This window comes from Talpa occidentalis, unplaced genomic scaffold (assembly GCF_014898055.3).
Source record: "Talpa occidentalis isolate TD23 unplaced genomic scaffold, MPIMG_talOcc4v2.1 talOcc4.16, whole genome shotgun sequence".
NCBI classification, from domain to species: domain Eukaryota; kingdom Metazoa; phylum Chordata; class Mammalia; order Eulipotyphla; family Talpidae; genus Talpa; species Talpa occidentalis.
The window spans coordinates 71,725,326-71,749,861 of NW_023601653.1; the positions used below are offsets into that span (position 1 = coordinate 71,725,326).

A 24,536-nucleotide genomic window follows, 5' to 3' on the forward strand; every position below is an offset into this window, starting at 1 on the left:
TGCCAGGTAGAGGCCATGTCAGACAGGAGCATGAACTAGTATAATCCATGCACTGACCCAGCAGGGGTGTGGTGGGAAGACCCAGAGGGCTCACTCAAGAGCTTGTCAGCTTGAGAAAATTTTCCAAGAGATGAAATGAAAAGGAACGATGAGTAATGATGCCTATTATGAATTTCTATTCAATCCAAAAAAGCCATTTAAGATCCTTGAATTAGAGCTGGAGACTCAGAGATCACTTAGGATTGATCCTCCCTCCTTGTTTTATGAAAGAAGGAACTGAAATCCTTTGAGGTGAAGAGACTGCCAGGGCCAGGCAGCAAGTTCAGGGACAAGCGCTCTCAATGCCTTGTCTAGGGGCCCACTTGCATATATCTTGTCTGGATTGTCTTGGTTTCCTATCAGCCCAGTGACCTGGAAAGCTCTTTCAATCTACAGATGTTGGGTTCTTCCATGAGACATTCATAAGGATGTGCTGCTTTCCGCTGGTCATGTCCCAGACTTTATTACTCTCTGTCCCTCCCTTCAAAATTGTCCTTTATGTATGTCTTCTGTGAGGCTTTTTCAGTGAACTATGATGACAGAAGAATGTTAATGATAGTAATAGCTAGCACTTGAAGGCCATGATATGCCATCCATGGTGCTATCACTGGCATTGATGGATCATCTCATTTAATCCTCATAAGTACAACTGTTTTTTGGAAAGCAAAACTTAGTCAGTGGAAAGGCATTTATTTACCCCAAGTCCAGCTGCTATAAGTGATGGGAGTGGAATTTGAACCCATCACCAGTCTGACTCCAGAGCCCATCCATGCTCTAACCCTGATTCCACATAAACACATTCATTTGAACGTATTGAGATTTGCTTTGTGTATCAATCTTTCTCTTGCATATCTAGCTCCCCTCAGTCTTTTAACTCTACTGTGGATTCATCAAATATAGGGTGATTTCTTCCTGGGAGTCTTTGCTCTCTGTCTAAGGCAGTGTCAGCTCAATGAGTTTATGAGCTGAGAGGAGGAGGGGTAGAGGGTCACCAAAGAACCAGGAAAGCTGAGATCTTAGAAATGTTGGTATCCTGGTAAAGGTCACATACCTAGTTGGTGACAGGATAACTCTGGGATCTGGGAAACAAACATAAGAATGATCATCACCATGCACTGTCTACCTCGTATGTGTCATGCACTTTACACAAATCCTATTTAGTCCACACAATGAGGTAGGTACTTTACCCACATTTCATGGATGAGGAAGCTGAGGCATGGACAAGTTCATTCACTTGTCCTGGCTCACACAACCAGGAAGAGACAGAGCCGGTTTTTGAGCTCCTGCTTATCTGAACCCCAGATCTCCAATCTCTTGATCCATAACATAGTGTTTCTAGAATTTAATGAGAACTGATGATGTCGTAGGTATTTAACATGCCTTTTAACAATCATTCCAGATATTCTCTGTAGCAAATAATGCATCCCATTTTTCAAATGAAATAATTTGCTCAAGTTTGCTTAGTTTCTAAGTGGAGGAGCTGAAATCCAAATACAGGTCTATTTGACTCAAGGTCTCAAACCACTGTTGATAGACAGTGCTGTATGACCTGGGTCCTAAGAGAACAAGGTATAGGGTGATTGTGCAGTCATGCAAATATGCTTGATATGCTGTGACCAATGATAATGGCCAAAGGGGGATTGTCCTGCCCATCTATCCAGGTCCCTTCTTAACCGCTGGTGGTTGCCTCCTGGTGTGGATAACAGTACTGACACTTCCCAATAAAGTTCACATCCTTTGCATTGCTTACAAATCTGCAAACACACAAGGTAGGAGGTCGTATTTTCCAAGAATGACCTCCTGGAGACTGAGATCCAGCTGGAGACATGACTATCCAGATTAGGTTATTTTGGGGGGGAGGTGAGTAATAAGCCCTAGAAAATGAGCAGCCACAGCAAAGTCTTCATGCAACCTTTTTACAGGACCCCCAAGGCTCGCGATGGTGAGCACTGTTAAAGTCTTCTCCACAGCCTTTATTCTATCGAGTGCTAGGCACTTCTCCAACATCACCTCATGAAGTCTTAACATCTCCTGACGTGAGAGAGGGAAGAAGATGGTGACTTAGCAGAACAGAAGAATGCTTGAGGTCAAGGGCAAAGTTAGAACAAGAATCAGATCCAACCCCAGAGGAAGGATGGAGTGATCAACTCCACAGTGTGAGTCACTCAAAGGCAAGAAGCCACATCTCTTCTGTGGCTGAAGACCAAGCAATTTCATTTCCTTCTATTATAAAAATATATATTAAAACAAGTACTAATAAAAGAAAACCCAGGGAAAGGAAATGAGGGGGTTTCCATCATTATCTTTTCATGTCTTCCAACTCCAGCCATTTCCTGAAACATTTTTTTTTGCATTTGCTTTCTCCCCCTTGTCTATTTCTCAGTTGAGATAGTTTGCATTGCCTTCCTCTCTCTTCATTTCATTCAGGTTCCTATTTCTTTGGAGTCTTTTTATCTATTCCTTCCAGATATCTTGTTTCATATCTCCTCTCTGTATCTTTTTAATTGGAGTAGTTTCTTCAAGCTCTAAGAAAACTCACCCCTTGTTTTTTTCTTCACTTTTTCCCTTTCAGCTGCTTTCCTGAATTACTATTGCACCAATTCTGCTTTCGAGCCCACAATTGGTGCAGCTGGGGTGGAGAAGGAGCAACTGAAAAGGAAATGCTAATCAGACCTTTTTACAAAGTATAGTACACACACACACACACACACACACAAATAAAAAGGGGCTCTGGTTTAAGGAGAAAATATCTTTTCTCAGTATTCCACACAACCAAGATGGTTGCATTTCTGTAATTCCCCCCAAACGTGTTTCCTCCAGCCACCCGACGAGGCCAGAAGAGCCACACCATGACTCGTCTTCTCTGGGCTCTTGTCCCCTCTTTGCTTGCCCAGTTTTAGACTGAACTCAGACATCCAGGGCGAAGAGCGGACATGGACTTGAAGGCACATTTTCCAGGTCAGTGTCTGGGTCGAGTCATGGGTGTGGGGAGGAGGCTGTAGAGGTAGGAAGGGGCTGTGAGACTTCTCCTATTTCAGTTGGACCAGGAATAACAGACAAAGCTCAATCAGATCTTTGCCCAAACCAGGGACAAGGTCATGTTGTATAGAGTTTTTGTTTGTGGTGGATTTTTGTTTGATGTGGTGTTCGATGCAGGAGAGAGGTGGAGCAAGTCACTGATGCTCCAAAGTCCAAACATGCTTTCCTGGATTTCCTCGAGAGTATTCTCTAGCCCCTAGCCAAGGAGACAGGAAAGCAAGCCCAAGGCTAACGGAAAATTGAAAGAGAAAACTGCAGGAAGCTCGCTGGAAAAGAATAGAATGCCAGATTGGCAAACAGATCTGCATAGTTGCTGGGAGGTGCGAGGCAGGTCACTTACTCTGGGCTTTGGTGCCCATCTGTAAAAACAGTTCAAGATGAACTCATCTCAAAGTCACTCTCTGACATTAATATTCAGATTGTTGACTCGTACAGACAAAACCATCCCTTGTCTATTTTGATAGGAGGCAATAAAAAATATTCATGAAGTAGACTTAATTTGCTTCAGTCTCTGTCTCCACTGAGCCATCTCTGAGGGTCCTGCTTATTGTAAATCTAATGTGACGCAAAGTGATGGCTCACGGCCATCTCCAGCTGACTCCTTCTACAAGTCCCAAGTATGCGGAGTGTGCAGGAGAATCGTCAAATTTGGGTGTGAGCCTGTGTGTCCTCCACATCAAGTGATGACGGTGGGGGCAAGGCAGAGGAAGGAGAGAAGGAGATGGAAATCTCTAACAATCTTTAGTGAATAGGCACAAGTTAGCTTGATCTGAGAAGGCCTCTTTCCCTGAGTGCCAATTCCACCCCCTCCTTTTTGTAATGGGTTTAGTTCCCACAGCTAATGTACTGCGTAATGAGGCCAGAGGGAAGCAGAATGCTCTGGAGTAATGATACGGAGCCTCCTGGGCCCCACAAAGGACAGAGAGAGAGAGAGAGCCTGGCTGGATGGTCTCAACAACAGGGCCCAGACTCCTTTCAGCCCCCGTGAGCTGAAGTCTCCTGCCAGGGCTCACGCTAAGCAGCACCACAGCACGGGTCCTGGTGTAAACCCCACAAGAGGTCCTATTACAAGACAGATCCCTGCCAAGCCAAGTTTGCTTCTCTGTCTAAACCCTGACCCAACCTTCCATCCCCTCCCTCCAGGTCTTCCAGTCACTGGTCCAGAAGTTTCTTTCACTCAGGATGGGGCACACTCTTCCTATATAACCCACTCCCAATAGGGTAAGAATGTGCCCCCTGCCAATCTGTCAGCTCTTACCAGGCAGAAGGGGCACACTTGGGGCACACAAATGACCAGTAGAAAAAGAAGTCATATGAAAAAGCGACCTGAATCCTTTTGATCACTTTTGATTGCTCAATCCTGCATATCCCATGGACTGTCCTTTAGTGTAAAGCCACTGACTTTATTTTGCATGGGGGCACATTTATGTGTGCCTTTGTTATACCCGCTTGAGCTGTGCTCCTTATGCATCTATTTATTCCTTTGGTCTCCAGTTATATAATCCACAAAATTGATCTGGAGCTCACTCCATGTGCACTGAGCTGAAATTTGCATGACAGAAAAGTGGGTTCCAAATATTGATGTCCTTGGAGAAAATCTGGCAATCATTATAGACTACTAAAGTCCCCTAAAGCCACCAACCCAATGGGCTCTTGGGAATCCCAAAGGGCAAGAAGGAAAAAGTGAAGGTAAGATGCCAGAAGCAAAGGAGAAAACATTCATCTTTGGACAAATCCAATGTTCCCTTGTCCATTTAAAAACAAAAACAAAAACAACAACTGAAAGCTTCACAGTTGTAAAAGTTCAGCAAGAGACAATTGGAATGTTCAGGGGGTGGGTGGGAGAATATTGCTGATATAATGATGGCACCCCTGATGTACACGTTTGAGTTTACAAAGTACGTATAATATTGACTTAGTCTTCCTAACATCTTATGACGGTGCCCTATAAAATGTAGGAATGTTGTCTAGCACTTACAGATGAGAAATCTGGGCCCCTGGAGGTAGGGTTACAAGGCTGCACACCTAGTAAATGTTATAGACAGTGCCCCCAGCCAAGAATGTGGGCCTGTGGGCCTCTAAGAATCCCGGTGTTAGAGAGAGGGCCCCAAACAGAGATAAGTCCCATCTGGAAGATCACATAGGACCAGAACCAGTGGAAAAGGCTTGCTTGCTGCTTCTAAAACCTTCATCTTGGGGTAACCCTAGAAGCTGGCATGAGATAAAATGTGGAGCAAATGAAAAGGCAGGCCTTTATTAGGTGAGTAGTAAACTTGTGGTGTTTGTCGATAACAAATAGCAGGACCCACTCAGTCCGACTGGCAAGTTCTGTACTAAGTGTTTTGTTTCCCACGGGGATTCCATGAGTTGGACATGATCCTTGCCCTTGGGGGTCGACTTTAAGAGGTGGTACTTGGGCCTTCCCGGTGACGCAGCGGTTGAGCGTTGGGTTGCGAAGCTGCCCGCGGCCTCTGTGGCGCCGGTTCGATCCCCGGCTGCTCCCCGGCCACCGGAGGAGGGTCCCACATGGCACGCAGACCTCTTCTGCTGCCCGCTGCTCCCCTCAGCAGTGTACTTCGGTCCTTCTGCCTGCTCTGCTCCCTGCTCTGGCTCTGGTGAATTCTCTCACCCTCCTGCGCTTCTGACTGTACCCAGTACACGTATAAACAAACAAACAAACAAATAAATAAAAAACATGCCTCTATAAAAAAAAAAAGAGGTGGTACTTTTAGGGGCCTCCCTGGGGACACAAGGGGTTAAGTCTCAGTGCTATCAGAACTATCGTCAGCCACCACAGCATGAGTTTGATCCCGATCCCGATCCAGATCCTGGCCAGGGAGCTGCGCACATGGCGCAGCAGACCTCTCCTGTCTCTCCTGCTGCTCCCCTCAGCAGTGTATTTCAGTCAATCTGCCTGTTCTGCTTCTCACTCTGTTTCTGGTGAATCCTCTCGCCCCTCCCCCTACCTCAGGCCTGCACCCCAGCTCTTATATGCATAAATAAATAAAATAAGTTAAAAAAAAAGACAATACTTTGGGGAAATAAAGATATCTTTTAAGGGCCTCCCCGGTGGCGCAGCGGTTGAGCGCTGGGTTGTGAAGCTACCCGCAACCTCTATGCGCCGGTTCGATCCCCGGCTGCTCCCCGGCCACCGGAGGAGGGTCCTACGTGGTGCGCAGACCTCTCCTGCCGCCCGCTGCTCCCCTCAGCAGTGTACTTCGGTCCTTCTGCCTGCTCTGCTCCCCGCTCTGGCTCTGGTGAATTCTCTCACCCTCCCACGCTTCTGACTGTACCCAGTGCTTGTATAAACAAAACAAACAAACAAACAAATAAATAAATAAAATAAAACATGCCTCTATTAAAAAAAAAAATAAAAAAAAAAAATTAAAAAAAAAAAAAAAAAAAAAAAAAAAGATATCTTTTAAAGCAACTGAGAAAATTCATATCTGGTCATCTCAAATAGGTCAGGGAAGAAAACTTAGGAGCTGGGGAGTTTCCCAATCCTCTGGGGCTGACTCTGGGAGGCAATCCTCTCCACCAAACAGGCCTTGGGCATCCCACAGTGACCAAGTCATGGTTCTGACTGGAAGTGCCATTTCTCAGAGTCTCCAGACAACCAGACTTGGGAGACCCTAAGGAGCTGGTTCCTTTGGCCTGCCTCTTCCCTTTGTGCCTCATCCTAAGATGACTGGCCTAAGCCTGGTTTGAAGTTCGGTAGAAAGCAACCTCTTTACAGTGAATCCTTCATTTTTTTGCATTCAGGCAGAAATAGAGCATACATTCCCAGTGGGGGTCAATACCACATTCCAAACATGTGACCTCCTTGTTTCACCTTAGGGCTTTTCCCTCTGCCTGGAATCCATCCCCACCCCCTATATTCCCATGACCACCTCCCTAACCCACTCAGATCTCTCCTCAAATGTCACCTCCTGGGAGAGACATTCCCTTACTAAAATAGCTATCTCTTCAATCATTCTCTGTCCTCTTGCCCCATTTATTTATTTTTCATAGTTCTTATCACTACCTAACAATATATCTATTTCCTTGCTTGTTTACTGCCTCCCCTAGAATGTAACTGCTATTTAAGGAAAGGTCCTCGCTTTTGTGGATCATTATGTCTCCAGTTGCTAGGACAGTGACTGGCACCCTGTAGGACCTCAGTGTTTGTCCAGTGAATGAATGAATGAATGAATGACCACATAGTGTTCCTATGCCTCAGATCACTTGCTCTCAGAAACTAATGCCAAAGCCAACTCAACTTTTCTTTTTACTTATGCTCACTTCATCTGTTGAGTCTAGAGTACTTACTGCTGTTACCACCATTATTATAGATTTATTAGCATAACTTAATATTTTTACAATTATTCATTAGACTAATATGATCATAATAATTAGTTGAGTGCCTGAAATAAAACAGGAGTGTGTCTGGCATATCCAGTGACACTAAGGTTTCTCCATTCATTCTCAGAACAGCACAGACGCAATTAGCCTTGAGTGTCATAATTCTAATTGAAGAGATGTGGCTATTCATCAGGATATGTTAATGAGCACAGGGCCAAGTTTGACTAGGAGCTTTCACACACATTTTCTCATTTACTTCTCTTAGGAGTCCCAAGAGGTAGGTAATCCTCCAAGGTTGGGGTTATGAAAAAATGGGGGACTGGTATTCTGATTCATCGGTTTGACTCAAAAATGCACACTTGTCCCCTCCAACTATACTGCTGTACTAGAAAATGTCTTACCTTCTCAATGACTCCCGGAATAAGTCCTAGTTTATTCACCTATAAAACGAAGGGCCTGACCCCAGAGGACTTTAAGCTACCTTGTTTTGGTTGCACAGAATCATCCCCAGGCTCACAAAACGTGTTTTCCCATATGCCTCTTTCTCTACAAGTTGTAATTTTCTTTAAGATATCTTCAGATAATCTGTCTCCTCATTTTCTAGCCCTTTCTACTTCTCGGGGCATTTCCCTTCTCTGAGGAGAATCCATGACCCCTTTGGACTTCACTTTTCTCTTTCATGAAAGGGTTTCTTCCCCCAGGGCCTGCTTCTCTGACATGCACCCCCTCATTAGAAACCAATGACGTCCTACTTCAATTGGCCTCATCATGTTCTTCCTGGTTTCGCCCAAAGCCGCTGCCAAGACTTCCCACCTTGCCTGTCTGGCAAATAGCTCCTGTATGCTAAGGCTCGGTTATCAGAAATAAAGACACATTTCCATTGACAACCCTTAAGTCAGTCAAGCCCAGGAGGTAGAGCCAGTTTCTTCATCAGTTGTCTGAGTAAGGGAATTAGGACCCAAGCCACCAAAACCACCATCTACTTATCCCCAAACCAGCAGTCACTTGCAGAGTGATGTTCCTTAGCTTGGGAAGAGTTTCTGGCACTCTAAGCTGCAAGCACTAAAACACTATGAAGACTTACTGGTTGGGAGAACAGAGAGGGTTTATGATCCACTTAAAATATTTGCGTAAGGAAAGCAGGGATTCACCACCTGTTTCCCCTTCCACTGATATTTATGACAGCTGAGGAATCTTACCCTTCACAAAACCTCGGCTTTGTGCCCAAACTTCTTAGCCCATTCTTTCCATTTACATGAATATTTTCATAGAAAAGCATAAATCTTGCCTTGGCTAGAGAAAGGAGGGTTCTCCCAACTCTTAGTGGGGTGAAGAGCGGTTTTTTTTTTTTTTTTCCCTGCAGGTCTTGGCTCAGCCCCAGACTCCAGTTTGGAGCCTGCAATTTGGTGCATTGCCTCTGTGTGTTTCTCCAGATCCAGGACCATGGCCTTTCAGTAGTTCCCTGTGAATGAACAGCACAGTAAGAGGTGGCATCAAAAGAAAGCTAGTCCCTCCTACCTCTTACCCCTAAACTACCATCAACTCTGGAAAGTGGCTGATGTGATGATCTATTGGCAGGAACTTTTGTTGGCCTCACATCTCACCCCCACCCCAACTTCAGGGGTCTGAGTCCTGTAGGTACCTTCTGGGGATACTACAGGCATGGCTTTCCCTTGCTCCCCAAGGAACTTCTAGTCTTTTCAAGTGGGGAGACCACTGTGGTAGTAGAAAATTTCAGAGCTGGAGGTGCCCTTCCAGCTGATCTAAAGTTCCTCCCTGAATTCACATAGAACTGAGGTCAGAGAACCGTGAGATATTCAAGGTCAAGGCTAGTTGATGGTTAGGCAAGGACTGAATTGCATAAAAAATAATTTATTTAGCACCTGTCTTGGGAATGAGCTACTAAACAAAGCACAATTAATAGACATGATCCAGGCTCTTTGCCCAAAGCTTAGTGTGAGAACAGAGAATGACCACATCAATGCAGACAGCTGTACTGAAAAGTTACACCAAGGTAAGTGCACTGAAATGGGACTTAGGCAGGAAGTAAATAAGGGGCTCCTGGTGGAATGACAAATTAGAGTGAATCCTGTAAGTTATGCCAGTGACAGAGGGGGCAGAGTTGTTTGGTGGGAGGTGATGAAGGACACAGAAGTAGCCTTTGGAGAGAAACTGGACTAATTTGGCAGATTTAACACACTCTCTAGCATCTTTCTTCAACCCCACCCCAGAAAAAGCATGGCTTAAAAATCCATAAAAAGCTGGGAATCAAGAATCCTGAGACAATTCTAGAATGACAAGATTGGGAAGAACATCCATAGAAGTCAGCTCATCTATCCTTGAAGTAGAGCTTCACCCACATGCACCTGCTGGTTTCCAAAAAGACTTATCTACATTTTCTTATAATCTAGAGAAGAGAATTCTGCAGCCTCCCAGGTGACACTTTCCTATACTCCCCTGATCCCCATAGTTAGGATCCTGAATCCAATGGCCACTCCCTTTTTCAGGGAGGTAGTGGATCTAGGAACCTGGCTTTTGTCATGACAGCACAAATCTCTCCGTTGAGCATGGTCTCTGCCCTCTGTAACCCTCCTACCCTCTCTAGACATTTCTTCTGCAGATGATGAGAACTTGTAGCTTTCTAAATTTGATGACCCTCCAAGACCCCTCCTCTTGCTATTCTGCTGCTGCTGCTACTACTACTACCACCACCACCACCACCACCACCACCACCACCACCACCACCACCACCACCACCACCACCACTACTATTGCTGCTGCTACTATTACTATTGCTGGTTACTTGTTAGGACAGAAACATTGTTGCTAAATTTGATCCTGGCCACCCTCACATGACATATTCTGGATCCTGTAAAGAGCTCTTCTGATCCTCTCTAGAGTTGGCCATCTTATGAATTGGCCATCTCACCTGATGGCCCTATGCTAAAGCATCTTAATGTCATAAAATCATGAGCTCTTTCGACAGGAGGACCTTTTCTCAATAGTCCAAAGGGTTTTGTAAGTGCCATGCTGTTCCATCACCTTATTACGCTAAAAGTCAGAGGAATCATGACTAAAATCTTCACCAAAATTTCTGCTTTGCCCTATCTTAGGTTCTCCCCCTGATTTGGTTCACTGAAGTCCACTAAGTTACCAGTAGAGCTTCTGACTCTGCATCAATGATCAGTTCTCAATTATCCACATGAAGATTGGCTATTTTTGGGGGGGGGGGGTCTTCACTCGCTGGTGAATGGCACACATGTATGTACAGAGACAGATGGTTCAGAAGGAAGCAGACTTCTGCGCAAGTCAGAACTTCATACAGAAGCTCAGAAAGGCTGGGCTCTAGTCAGTCAGCCAACCCCAGAGGCCAGGTGACCGTGTGGTCAGCTCCTGATGCCCAAGAAAGAGGAATCTCATCTGCTCTCCTAAGAAAGGTTGGTTCTGGGTGATGATCAGCATCCCCCGAGTGCTTAGCAGGACACTGCAACTGTCTGTTGAAGAACAGGCATCATTAGTTAATCCATCTGCAGGCTCTAAACACCCTCAAGGGAACTGAATTCCACACTACTGAAGCAGCAGCGGGGGTAGCAGCTGTCGCTCAGCACCTGCCACAGGGGAACTGGCCAGATTTCAGAATGGGTCCTCTGAGGCCAAAGACTGCAGGAAGGAGAGATTCCAGGGGTATCGGGGTCACAGCTGGGATTGGAGGGAAGATGCAGAGAAGAACTCAAGGGAAAGAAGGGAAGCTGGGCAAAAAGCAAGTAACCCTCTGTGAGTAAAGGAGGAAAAAAGAAGACAAGGCAAAGCTAGTAACCTTAAAATGAAGCCAGAGATCACCAAGTGAAGTTCTGGCAAGAACTCTCAGATTGCCTTTCCCAAGGACACCTTCCTGCTATTTTGGCCACCAGAGGGCTCCTGTATTCCAAAAATATTATGGAAAAGTGACAAATGTCTCCAGTATTTTCCACTCCAAGCCCACACGTGCGAGAAGCACTTTCTGTTTCTGTGTACAGTCGTGTCTGAGCTGGAGATGCAGTTCTGGCTTTGACACTGTGTCCCTAAATCAACATGGAGAAACCATCAACCTCTCTGCAGCATGGAGAAGTTGCCCATACCTATAGCCACTTTCAGGTGGGAGGGATGGAGCAGGAGGCAAGGGTTCTAGAAAGTAACACTTGAGGCTACAGACGCAGGTCTCATCCTTTCTCAGTGTTTGTGTTTAGCTAAGGAGACCTTCTATCTCTTGGATGTCTTGGACCATCTTTGCCCTAGTTGAACTCATGTTTCAAGGAAAAAATAATGCTCATGTGTTTAACAAAAGATTCAAGTTAATTTGTCATTTTCGTCAATTTATAACTATATGAACTGGTCAAATCCTTAACTTCATGAGCTATCATTTTCTCTACCATAAAATGGAAAGTTTTTTTTATCTCATAGGCTGGACAGAGAGTTCAATGAGATGACGTCTTTGAAGGTGGTTGACACATAGTAAAAGCTCATTATTCATTCATTTACTTGAGTCTGCCCTGCAGTGAGATTGATATTACTAAGAAGAACAACGCAATTGTGAAACTGGCACAAACGAAGGAGGGACAGCTAAGGATCTCACCATATCTGCAGGACTATCAGGTGCAAGAGGGATTAGGACTTTTGTAGACTCAAAAAATAGGGGTGGGTAGAAATGGAATCTATGAGTGAAAGTATTTGGGGATCAAATCAAGCATGCTAGAGAATACATGAATCACTTCCCAAAATGGAGAGAGTAGTCCTGGTAAAATAGAAAATTATCTCCTATGTGGGGGATTTGAGGAGTTGGATGCGTACTAGCAGGGAAACTGTAGTCAGAAGTCTGCATCAGGTGGGAAGGGCTGGGCTAGATGACTTGATGGAAAATTTCTATGAATTCTGTGATTCTTTGTTGCAAACAAAGAGGAAAAGGAGCGAGCATTGCTATGCCAGGGTGGTCACAGGGATGGTCTGGCAGGTGTGGACATGAACACCCCTCCATGTGCATCTCCCTACGCAACCGGCCAGTGCTGATCTCATCCCTGGCCACAGAGTGGCTGGTGCCGAGGCTTTGAATAATTACTTCTGTGCCAAAAGTACAGTTATTCACATTAACTATGGCTGATATAGATCTACTCCAGTATTTGTGGAATGACTGATTAGTGTTCCTGACACTTGGTGGATGTCCAAAGGGAGGGAGGGATGGAGGGCAAAGGAATGAAGAAGTGATGAAGATGGGGTATCGGGTGAGTACAGTGGAGCACATAGTTGGCTCCTAGTTCAAGCTTCTTTAGATCGGGCGCTGTGTCATTTGGGGCGCTTTCCTTTCTTCTCTTCCTCATCTCACACCGGGAACAAGTCTTTCTTGCATAGCCAGAGAAGTGAGTCCAGAGGCAGAGCACTGGACATCATACTTTCAGATATAGTTCTTCTGCAAGAATTCCAATGCAAAACTAAATTCTGCTTAGACCTGTCCTCTTTTAACGGGGTAGATGGGGGGGTCATGATTTTTGTAAGACAGAAATAGGGAGAGAGATGGTATTCCCAGCTTTTGTAGAAGGAGGGTAATGAAGGGAACCAGGGTAAGTGGTCTATCTCCAAGGTCAAAGCATGGGATTACAATCTTGAACGACTTGGTCTTGAAACTCAACTTGCTCATTAACAAGATGTGAAAATTTTAACAATTTCCAAGCTTCATCATTTTTATCTGTAACAGAGAGAATAGTATGTCTTGGGATTTTGCTGAATATGTAGCATCTAGGATAAGGCTTGACACAGGGTCCTGTTCCAACCATGACTGGTTGTCCTGCTATTAAGGACTTGCTCCCAGTTTGAAACAAAGGACAAAGGAAATGGAAAAACCCTACCTTTGATAGGAAGGGTATGCAAATGTATGGAGTCAAAGAAAGGTGTTGGTATGTTTGCCCTGAAGGTGTAACCAAGAGGCTGTGTCTGGAGTTACACAAATGAACAGGTATGTGCACCACTTGAAAGGAGTTTGGAGTTCCTAGGAGCAAGGAGGGGAGGTGAGGGGTGAGCATGATATGTATTCAGAGGGCGCAGTGCCACCTTAAAAAGGAAGCTAGGACTAGGACATGTCGTATTGCAGGGAGCTGTGTTCTCCACAAGGCTGGACTCTGCAAAGTAAACAGGCCCCCATTCCATGTGAGGTTTCCTGAAAAAGGCAAACGTAGACTCTTAAAACCAGTCTTGAAGTAATGGGTATGTCACAAGGCAGAGAGCAGCCAGCTGCTCTCCACTTTTTCTAAAGCTAACAGAAGGGACAAACTACTCCATCAACAGGGGGTGATGTTACCCCCAGCGGGCATCCCTGCACTCGGGTCTGTTATGAAACTGGCATGACCAAGTACAAGATTGTATGAAATAGCCTTTCTTAAGCGTGTTAGCTACACGGCCATGACTCATGGTTTGGAGATCATGGCTGAGGTGATGCCAGGATACCACATGCATCTCCTGTATGCAAACGCTGGCTACTGCAAGCATAACAGTGGGAGAAGGGAAGAATACCATGATGTTTGAGTTACAGGGTCACGATGTGTCCCAGAGTGACGTGGGTCCGTGGTAGAGACTGGAAGGAACCATCCCAACTGTTGGTCCTATTATGGGCACTCTTAGGAAAGTGCCCTGCCACGAAGCAGGAGAACAAATACCTCTACAGTCCCCTCCATTACTCTGGAGGACAAATAGAATCACCTTTCCTTGGAGGAGGAGGCCTTGTAAAGACAGTTACTCCCTTCAATAGTCCGACAATTTCCCTGAAGTGGGAAGGCATGAAAGTCACCTGTCCAGCCTGCAAGAATTTCCTGTCTCTTCCCCACCAGCCCACCCTCCCTGGTGTAGCTGGAGGGTCTACAAAGCCAATGATTCCAGAGTTTTAAGACCATGACCTACAGGAACAAGTACTTGTACACACACACATACACTCACACAAACACACACACACACATTTTGTGACGCAATACTATCTGCATGCATGGACTTGGCCATTTTCTATTCCATTCTATATTCGCTCATTCCATTTTTTAAATGTTGGCCGTGAACTGAATTTCCCTATATAACCTGAAGTTTGAACAATATCCTTCACCACTCATCTCTCCTATTTAAGATGACAATGGTCTTCACCTTCCAGTTTCAGTTCTACCATTCTCACTCCAGCGCCCCACACTCCCCACACAACCCGCACTGACCTTCCCAGGAAATCCAAGTCTGCTGTGAACCCTCCTGTTTCTCTGTCTTGCTCACACCTGACCCTCAGTCTAGAGGTGCCTCTCGGTGCTAGAAAAACTTCTCTTTAGCCTCAGAAGTATCCCAGATAAGAACAAGATGGTCACAAGACTTGCGACAGTCCTCAAGAATGCCTGGGCCAAGGAGCTGGTGCTGGTTGCATCCACATTATCAGGGGCCTCACTATAATTCTGGCTCCCTCAGTCCCACACCAAGTATGCCATCATGATCAACCAGGCCAAGCCTTGCAATGACCCAGTGCCTCTCCCGGATGATAGAGACATGCTTGACGTGACTGGCCACCCTCAGGACCCTCGGGGTTGCAACCTGGAGTGACTGAAGAAGCTGAGTGCCTCCATGGACTGGGAGGAGCCCCTTCCCTTGGGACCCCCAATAAAATGTGGGGGGGGAAAAAGTATCCAGTATCACTTCCTCTGAAGGCTACCCTGAGCTGCTCAGGCACAATCAAACTCTCCACTAGATTCTCACCATCTTTAGGGGTCCTCTTCTTTCACGTGGTAGGGTGATCATCCGATCATTCCCATGGTTTAGATGGCCTCTATTTTTGGGTTGGTACAAACAACTAAAAAAGAAGAAAAAAGCCTTTTGTCTTTTCCTATCCTTTAGGATTGGTGCTTGCCTTTTTTCTGTTTCTCCTCTCCGATCTCCAATAAAGCTCAGCACCCCAGGAGAATGGGAAGAAGAGAGTAGGAAAAAGGAGCATGGTCACACCTAATGGTGGGGAACCAATCTGGCGCTCGTTTCTCTTCCTGCAGAACTGCAGTTCTGCTCCCAGGGATTCTAAGCTTGGCAAAGGCACGACCCGACTCATCTAGATCACAGGAAGTTGGAAAGGCGAGTGGAGAACCAAGATGGAGTGAGGACAATGGCTGGCTTAGTCTGTAAAGGCAGGGTAGAAGCTGAGTTGATAGCAGGAACAGAATAAAAACTACCGACTCACAGCAAAACCTTGTCAGCAAACAGATGCCCTGTTGTGGCCTCAGATGGCAGGCAGTGGATGACCTGATTTACAGCCAGTCAGAGCTCGATGAACGCTCAGGTCAGGTTTGTCTCCAAAAAAGTAACCACAGAAAGACCCCCAGTGCTCTAGTTTTCAAGACCATTATTCACATGTTATTCCATTTAATCATTGACTGTCAGACCGGAGGGGACTTTAGAGTTCAATTAGTTGCATCCCTCATCCTGCAGCAAATGAACTGGAGACTTCTAAAAGGTGAGTGGCTTCCCCAAGGTCATGCCCCTGAGTTGGCAACAGTGCGCCACTCTCTTTATATCTCACCATGCTTTTCACACACAAGCCCAGGCACATCCAGGGCTCCATGGCCGCATGGATTCAGAAGACACGAAGTTTCATCGGACTGGATTCCAAAGCCCCTCAAATTCAGCAGTGTGGTGCCTACCTAATATTTAAAAAAGTCACAGGCAGAGACTCCCCAGCCTTCCTCTGGTCAACTCTTTTTATAATTTGCTGCCACATGAGCTAATCTGGTCTTCACAGTATTGCATCCCTATTACCAAGAGTGCCTCAGCTATTAACTCACCAGTAACAGGTGCCAAACTGCCTCTTCTTTTGCATGAGATGTTCATCTAAAAGCAAATTGCACATAAATCTCTCTAGTCTCTGTTCATTTCCATCTGTCTTCGACCTTTTTTGGTCCTTTTTCCCCTCATCTCTCCCAGGCCTGTCTGCTGGGCACCTCTGAGATGACAAGCAGGGAGCGAAAGCTGGGGGGCCTAAGAGGGTGTGGAGGGAGCAGCTGGAGGAGGCAGGCTAGTCACTGGGCTTTGTCTACCTCCAGCACCAGCCCCAGGAGGAGGCCACAGGGATGACCAGAGGGAACTACACTCAGAATTGGAACGGCCCTAAAGATTCTTCTACAACAACTCCTTCAATTACATATGTAGAAACTGAGGCCAGGAGTGCAGAATTGCCCAAGTGCTTGCGGAGAGAAGCGAGGTGAACACCCCAAGTCCCCACACTCCCACTTTATTATTTCACTTCATCAACTGTCTGCCTTTGACTTGGCCAGTGAGGAAAAAGAGGCCTGGGGGTGAAGAAGTGGAGAGAATCTAACATGGCCTTGCCATGAAGCATGGGGTCCAAGACAAGAGCCATGAGCGGCTGGAGGAGAGGCAGGTAAGAGAAGACAGGGGAGCGGACGACCACGCATTCCCCGTGGCAAGGCAGGTCTGCTGCACAACTCCAGGGGGCACTGTTCCTACTGCCTGCTATGCGGCCTCTCCCCGCCCTGGCGTACCCCTCTGAAGGTTGGGGGGTGCACTCAAGGCAGGGGCAGTTGCTTTGCCCTTGCAGAAATCAGCTCCCAGGGGCCTGCATGCAGCCTGGGGCGCCGCCACAGAGTTGAGGTGCCCCCCCCAGCCCCCCAGCCCCCTCCAGGCGCTGCCCGCGGCCTCCTCGGGGGAGCCTGGGACAGGGTCCGAATGCCTTTCCCCTTTCAGTGGGATTATCCCTTTTGAATTGTTTTTTTTTTTTTTTTAAACGCTGCAGCTAGCGAACCCTGCCTGACAACACCGAAGGAATTTTTCCCAGGGATCGGCCGAAAGCTGACTCACATTTAAAGACTTGCCCAGAGTGGTCATGCCCCTCTGAGCAAATACCACAGGCATGTCAACCCGCGCGCCCGCGGCCTCCCGGCGGCGCCGGCTCGGGCCCCCATTGGCCGAGCGCGCGCCGCGGCCCCGGGCGCAGCCAATGGGCGCGCGGCGGCGCCGGGTTGCTAGCCGGGCCGGGCCGGGCCGCGCCGGGGCCGCGGGGCGCGGGCGGCGCGGGCGGGGAGCTGTCACTGCTTGTTTCCTGTCCCCGGGGCGGGGGTGCCGCGGGTGGGAGGCGCTGACTGTTTGTTTAGGCAGGTAAGGCCCGGGAGGGAAGCGAAAAGAAAGGGCTGCGCCACCTACACGGGAGGCTGCCGCAGGGACTCTGAGCTCCAAGTTTCCATGCCGGAGCGCGAGCGGCTGCCGCCAGAGGCTCCCCACCCTGGGCCCTGCTCGGGGGCGCATTCCTGAGAGCCCCAGACGGCCCGTTTTCCGGCCGCCCTCAGAACTCCCTCGCCCATTAGTCATTTTTCTCGGGGACCCCGGTTGCAGGAGGCAGGAACGCAGCAGGGGGCTGGGAGAAAGGTAGCAAAGGTCCCGGGTCGCACCCGGTTTAGTTAAGTCAATATGGGATCCTGGCTGAAGTCTTTCCACAAGTGTAAGGCTTGTGTTGTTTTGTTTTCCCTCGTCTTTGTCAATGAGATGTTTAAGGCCCGATCTTCTTTAAAGCCCTAATGTTATGGAGCAGCCCCGATATTGAACGGGTTGCTGGCTGTGGGACCTCACCCGTGAGCTTACAAGGGACTTATGAATACTCCACTGCAGGCACACACAAAAGGTTACTAAAAGGTTTATTGACAAGGGAAAAGGAAATAAGGAAAATGTACAACTCAGGGAGAAAATAGGGAAATAAAGTCTTTAATGCGTCCTACCCGATCCGACGACCTGGAAACCCAAAGTCACTCTCCGAGCTGGTCGGTCGCTGCGAGCTGGCGGAGAGCCAAAATGGGGGACCCCCCCCCCAAAGCCCACGTGTCTGCCTTTATACCAACTTGGCTGCTTAACCCCACCCTCAGGTCCCAGCCACCTTCCCTTGGGTGGTGATGGGATTTGGAGTTCCCAGTGTCTTTGGCTTTGGCCTGGGGTGAGGGTGGAGTCCACAAAGCCTGTATGGGATTAGCTTTAGGACATCCTTTTCCCCCTAACACTAACATTCTGGTTCATCTTGTAACCCTGAGAGGGATCTTGAGATCTGGTCCTTTGTTGCTCAGTCCCACCAGCCCATGTGCTTTTATTAATTTGTGAGCGGGATGGTGTCATTCTCTCCTTTAAACCTTTGCAACCTCCTTGGCCTTGCTCTCCACTCAGCCTTCTCCCCGGCAGTCTCTCCAGGGTGGCTGGCTATTCTCACTCCTCCCTGCTACTCTTTCCTCCCAGGGATCTTTACCTACAATGCCACCCCACCCACCCACCCACAGACACCCGCCCCCAGGTCAGCTACTAACTCATCCTTGAGGCCCAGCAGAGAAGGTGCTTTCCTAGGCCCTCCCTGCACCCAGATCTGAATGTGGCCCCACTGGCTGTTCTCGCTTGAGGCCCCCAATCCTTCCACATCATAGCACATCTCCCAAACATTAACTTTCTAAGTTCCTTTGTATTTATTTGCTTAATCTCTCCTCCTCTAGAAAGAACAGAGGTCACTTGCATGCTGCGTTGGACCACATGCCCACGCCTCGCACACTGACCAGCACTCAGTAAATATTAGGTAGAATTCATTAAAAAGTTTATCTTCAGGAGAGTAATGAATCACGGTGCCACTGAACAGATGGGGCTATGGAAGCTCAGAGAGGTCAGGTAACTTCCCTACATTGCAAAAGCCAAAGGTGTTCAACTCTCTCTCTGGTCTTTTGCTTCCATTAAACAATTGTATTATCAAATAACAGGTCTTCCAAGAGATAGCAAGTAAGTGCTAGAAGAATAAACACTTCAGGTGCCCTGGTTTTGCTTCTGCCCTTCAGGGCTCTTTCCAACCCAATGAAACTTCCATTCTCTTCTTCACTTCACAAATATTTAGGGAGCAACTAGTACAACGGTAAATAGGACAGTCCCTTCCAGAGCACACAAGCTGAGTGTGAACTTAGGAGACCAGAGCAGCTTTGTTTACCAAAGAGCAGAACTTACTGTCCATTTAGTCAAAGGTGTTGGCTATGTATTCTGATATTGTCTTTGTTTCAGTCTGTTCTGTGGTAGGTTTGGCCTATATTTTCTATTAGACTAAAATAAGGCGTTCCCAAGCCTGGCAGAATTTTAAGATTTATGCTGCTGTTTCTGTGGATTAGCAATCAAGTGTAGGAACCAACTATGGTTGTTTCTAAAGAAGAAAAATGCTAAAGCTGAAACCAGGATCCCACAGCATGGACTGTGGGGCAAAAGTAGCTCTTTCCCATTGCTGGATAAGAAGCCAGGGGCATTGGAAAAGCATGCGAGGGCCAGAAGTTGCTGCCGGTGGGCAGCCCCTCCCAATATGCCAGCTAGGTTTCAGCGGGAAGCCTGAGCAGGTGTGTCATGCTGGCTGCGTGTGGGCAGCGCCCAAGCAGTCCTACAGCCTCCAAGGATGGCTCCAAGGAAGTCCACGCTGCTGTGGCTTGATGGCCACAGGCGGCTGGATCAGACTGGACCAATGAGGTGCAAGCTAAATGAACAAATAGTGTTCATCAGCTTATTAGTTAATTATTCAGCACCAGATGGGCTGATTGGTCCTAAAATGGTCCAGTTGGTCAAAAGAATTGAAAATGGTCTGATCAGGCAGGTATTAACTAAAGTGAAGGACCCTAAGAGAGGATGTGGGGCAGGGAAGGAGCCATCTTGGAAGGCCTAGGTTCCCAGATTCCTACTCTATTCCTGCCTCCTGAGAAGAAAGAAGAAGCACCCAGCAGCCAAAAAGCTTCGCACTGCCTGAGTGGCTGCACCTGCCTCTGGTCCTGCTCCTGATGCCGCCTAAAAAGAACACCAAAGGCCCTGGTCCAGCCCAAAGAGCTGTTTGTTGTTGGTGTGGGCCAATAACTTACAAATTGTCCAGCACTGCCTCCTGGTGCTGCCAGCTTCACTGCCGTCTGGTCCAGCATCCAATGCGGTCCATCCGGACCTTCAGACTTGCTGCGGGCTGCTGCAATGTCATCCCAGCAGCTCTGCCTGTGAGTGTCTCCAAAGGCAGTGAGTTGGATCCTGGCCTGAGCTCCACGCTCTAAGAGGGTTAGTGCCACCTTGAATGAGTGACATTTTGTTTGAGACTTCTGGACACTGTGGACACTATCTGGGGGAGAGAGCCAGGTACCTGTGGCCTTAGAAACTTTTTGTTTCTCCTGTTTGTTGTTCCCTGAGCCCGAGTGGCCTTGCAATTGTGTGCAGGTGAAAACCCACGGACAGTGACATGTCCTCTACTGGACGCTGTTCTTGGAGGCTACAGGCCCTGCTATAGTCCCGTTTAAGTTGGAAACCATGGACCCCAGTTTCAAAGCCAGAGTGTTATGCATGACAAGAGATTTTCTGGCTACCATTCCTTTATCTGTGATCTAGAAGCTGGCCGGCAGCTCCATCACACACACACCACCACCCCTGCCACTGCTAAGTGCCTGAGTCAGAAGGAAATAAAGAAGATGAAGAGTGGATAAAGTCCAGCTCCTTGTTAATGGCTGTGATCTCTGGAAAGTCACTGCCCTTCCAAGGCCCAGGCTCCTCATCTGGCACAAGTGCTTTCCAGCAATGAAGCATCTAAGAAATGAAGAACTGGCTCCATTCCTTTATTCCTTCGCTTACTCAGCAAACATTTATTAATCATCTGTGATGCACCAGGAACACCAGCCCTGGGGCTGCAAGAGAGAGCAAAACTTTCTGGGGTCTCTGTCCTCAGAGAACTTACCATCCAGTGGGAGAAAGACTGACCGAAACATCAATCAATGCCATTAAACAGCGAGCAATCAAACCATCACCATAGGCATGTAACCGTAAACCAAACTGAGAGTTAAAGGTGAGCCCTTTGCACACCAGTGAGCACTAGAGAAAGCTAGCGTGGCTAGGAGGAGGATAGGAGGAGAAGAGAGCCACGAGGCTCAGGGCCTGGCAGAACATGCTAGAGACTTCAGTTTTGATCCTGAGAGCAATGGGCAGTCACTGGAGGGTTTTAAGATGACAAGTATGTGTTCCAGCTTTACCTGAGAGAATTACCAGCAGGGGCATGGAGCAAAGGTTAGCTGAGGAAGGGCCTGAGAAGGCAGGCACAGGAGAAGTGGGGAGTCATGTTAGAAGGGGAGAGATGATGATGGAAAGTAGGATGATGATGATAATGATGATAAAAAGAGAATTTATCAGATTAAAGGGAATTCATCAACACTGAACTAACTTCAAAACCCAGTTTTCAATTTACCCCCAATTTCTATAAGTAGAAAGTACAGGTCAGATTGTAAAACCATCCTTTTCGTACCTACTAGCCCTGGACCAGATTTGGTTTGTATTTGCTCGCCCTCATTCTCATGCCCTCTGAAATACAGACACACCATGTGGATCTAGGCGCTGTCAGTCTCTCACGCCCCCCTTCCTCTGATAGTCATATATATCCTCACTCCTTGGAGGGTGACCTGGCTTCTCACTGAGACTGGCTTCCAGGCAGGGATTGTTCCTGGTCCCTTGGACTCCTCTGGTGGTGAACACAGTGGCGCTTCAGAGCCTGCAGTGTGGACTCTGAGGGAGAAACTGGTGGGGAGCAGGCCCTTGGTGAACAGACCCATTCTACCCCAGCCCTGCCAGCCTCAGCTCCAGGCCTGGTTATTCTGCCCCTCCTGCTTATTGTTCCTGTGAGCTCTAGAAATGCCCCCAGCCTGGCCAGTTTCACTTTCGTTTCCTGGCTCACACACAGCTGCCTCAGGCTGTGGTGTTTCCACTGGAGAGATACTGGATCACCTACTCCTGTGGTTAACCCCATAGGAAACGAGCTTTGTCTACCTGAGGGAATTGTGTTCTTGAATATTTCACAAAGGGGCCCTTCTTTATGAAACCCAACATTTTCGTTGAATCCTTCCGCTGACCTCTGAGGGAAGGTGTCTCTACCTGGGAAGGTAGAGCTTTGGGTAACAGATTCACAGAGCTCCTGGCTGGCTCACCACAGAGAGAAACCCAGTGATTCCTCAGTGTGTTGCATGAGATAGGGGTTGGGGGGAGACACAATGGTTCACATCAAAGAAAATCTAGCTCCCTCGTGGCCCTGGCAGCCCTTGGTCCCAGGAGAGTCCAGGTCAGAGCCAGTGAATAGGGGGCCCAGTCATCTCTCTCTCTCTACCTAGAGTGTATGGGGGAGAAAGCAGTGCCATGTGCCTCCCTTTTCTATAACACACAGCAGTTGTTCAGAGTTCTGAGACCCAGACACAACCACTTAGCACACTCAGTGTACCCAGGTGGCTGGGTGTGACGTGGGCCTGGCATTGGAGGGAGCAGGTTATCTGAGGGTCTCTGTGCTCTCCCTTCCCTCATAAAGCCATCAGCAGAATGGCCAGGCCTTTTCCAGTTTCCATTCATACCTTCCTTTAATCATTCACCAGACTAAGGAATTATTTCAGAATGGGAATCAAATCCCTGCATTTGTGTATTTCCGCTACCTCCCAAGCACAGCAGAGACTCTTCCGTAAAATGACCTTCATTTGCCCTGTGGGCCAGATGCTGTAGGATATAAAACAAAGGCAGACACAAATCTTGCCTTCCAGAAACTTAAGAGTCCAGAGGGCAGGTCTTCGTGCCACAGTGATTCACTGAGCTGTGGCTGGAGGAAGCACTGCTGAGAACTGATGAGAAAACAGACTCTAAAACCAAAAACAAGCTCCCTATCCCTCAAGATCAGCACCGGCTCTGGGCATTGGCTGGTTGTTCCTACCACCATCGGCCCCATGTTCTACTGCTCTTCTGCCTCCCTGGGCCCCCACAGCTCACCTCTGGACTTGCACTGGGTACGTCCGAGTTGGGATCGAGTTTCCATCACTGTTTCACTGGACTTGCACCCAGTGTGAAGCCTCCCTGAGCTTCAGCTTCTTAATAGACCAAGACAATAGCAGTTACCCACCAAGCATTTATCATGTGCTCAGTTCAGTTTTAATCGACTCAGACCTCCCAGCAAAACCTCTACTTTACAGATAAGGAAGTAAGGTACAGAGAGGAAGCAACTTGTCTCCAGAGGCAAGAACATAATTTAGAGCCCCGGAAGGAAGTCCCGGAGTCACCCCTACCCCCCACATCCCAGTCCTGCTTTGGCCCACCACCCCCTCTCAGCGCTTTCCTTTCAGGTCCTCTCATTCTCTGCTTCACATGCCTCTTGGGCCCAAGCAGAGATGTCTCTGAGCTGCACTGCCCTCACAGGAACACGGATCCTTCTGTCTGTTTCTGCAGGCTTTGACCTCAAGTCCAAGCCCGAGACCCCAGGCACGTCCTGACGTTCCACCCCGCTGAGCTGCCACTCAGAGAAATTTCCCTGAACTCACCCTTCTCTTTCCTGGGCACGCAGCCGCAGGTCGGCGGTCAGCGGTCAGGTCTCCTGACCCGTCCTCTGCAGCGCTCCCCTTTGCTAGGCCTGCCCCGCAGTCTTTCAACCTCAATTGACTCCTGCTGTTTTCTCATCTCCAGGCTCACTCACACTGCTTCCTTTCCCCCTTTCATCCCTGCCCCCCACTCGGCTCCCACATCCTGCCCCGGGGCCCTCTCCCTGGTCCCAAGAAGTCTGTCTGGGTATTGTTCTCCACTTCCAACATTAGCATTCTCAAAACCCACATTTGCATTTTGATGGCTCCTGTCCCAGCTAGACTGGGGTACACTTGGATGCATATATATTTTGGAGAGAAGAGCTCTCCCCGGCGCAGTGTCTAATTTTCCACTTTGATTCAAGTGCATTCTTTGATTCTGGCCTGATTTTCTCTGGGCCAAGACAGACTTTAGCCAGCACCTTTAGGCTATGTTGAGACCTATAAGATAACGGAAAGCCTTTGCCTTGTGGGAGCTCCAGGGAACAGAAGTCTCACTTCCCACGCCTCCTGATCCTGCTCGGAACATCAAAGCTTCCTGTAAGCTCGCATCTGCAACCACTGTTCTTCCCTCCTAGGCTCAAGGGCCTTGGCCTCTAGAGCATTCCCTCGTATAAGTAGGGGGTGGTTGTGATCACCCATTGGCTGGGACACCCACCTGAGATAGGGACACTCTCAGGCCCTGATTCTCGGTTAGGCCAACCGAAGTGAGCCAGGAGGATGGGATAAAAA

The 24,536-nt window shown here is 47.9% G+C and overlaps 1 long non-coding RNA gene across 1 annotated transcript; it reads right to left on the bottom strand.

Moving 5' to 3' along the window:
• Positions 1 to 8,710: 8,710 nt before the first annotated feature.
• Positions 8,711 to 18,248, bottom strand: LOC129146036 (uncharacterized). The gene is made up of 3 exons (XR_008552348.1): positions 18,180 to 18,248; positions 15,163 to 15,256; positions 8,711 to 8,881 (listed from the first exon to the last, which is right to left on the bottom strand). It is a non-coding gene; the product is annotated as an uncharacterized LOC129146036 (long non-coding RNA).
• Positions 18,249 to 24,536: the final 6,288 nt, after the last annotated feature.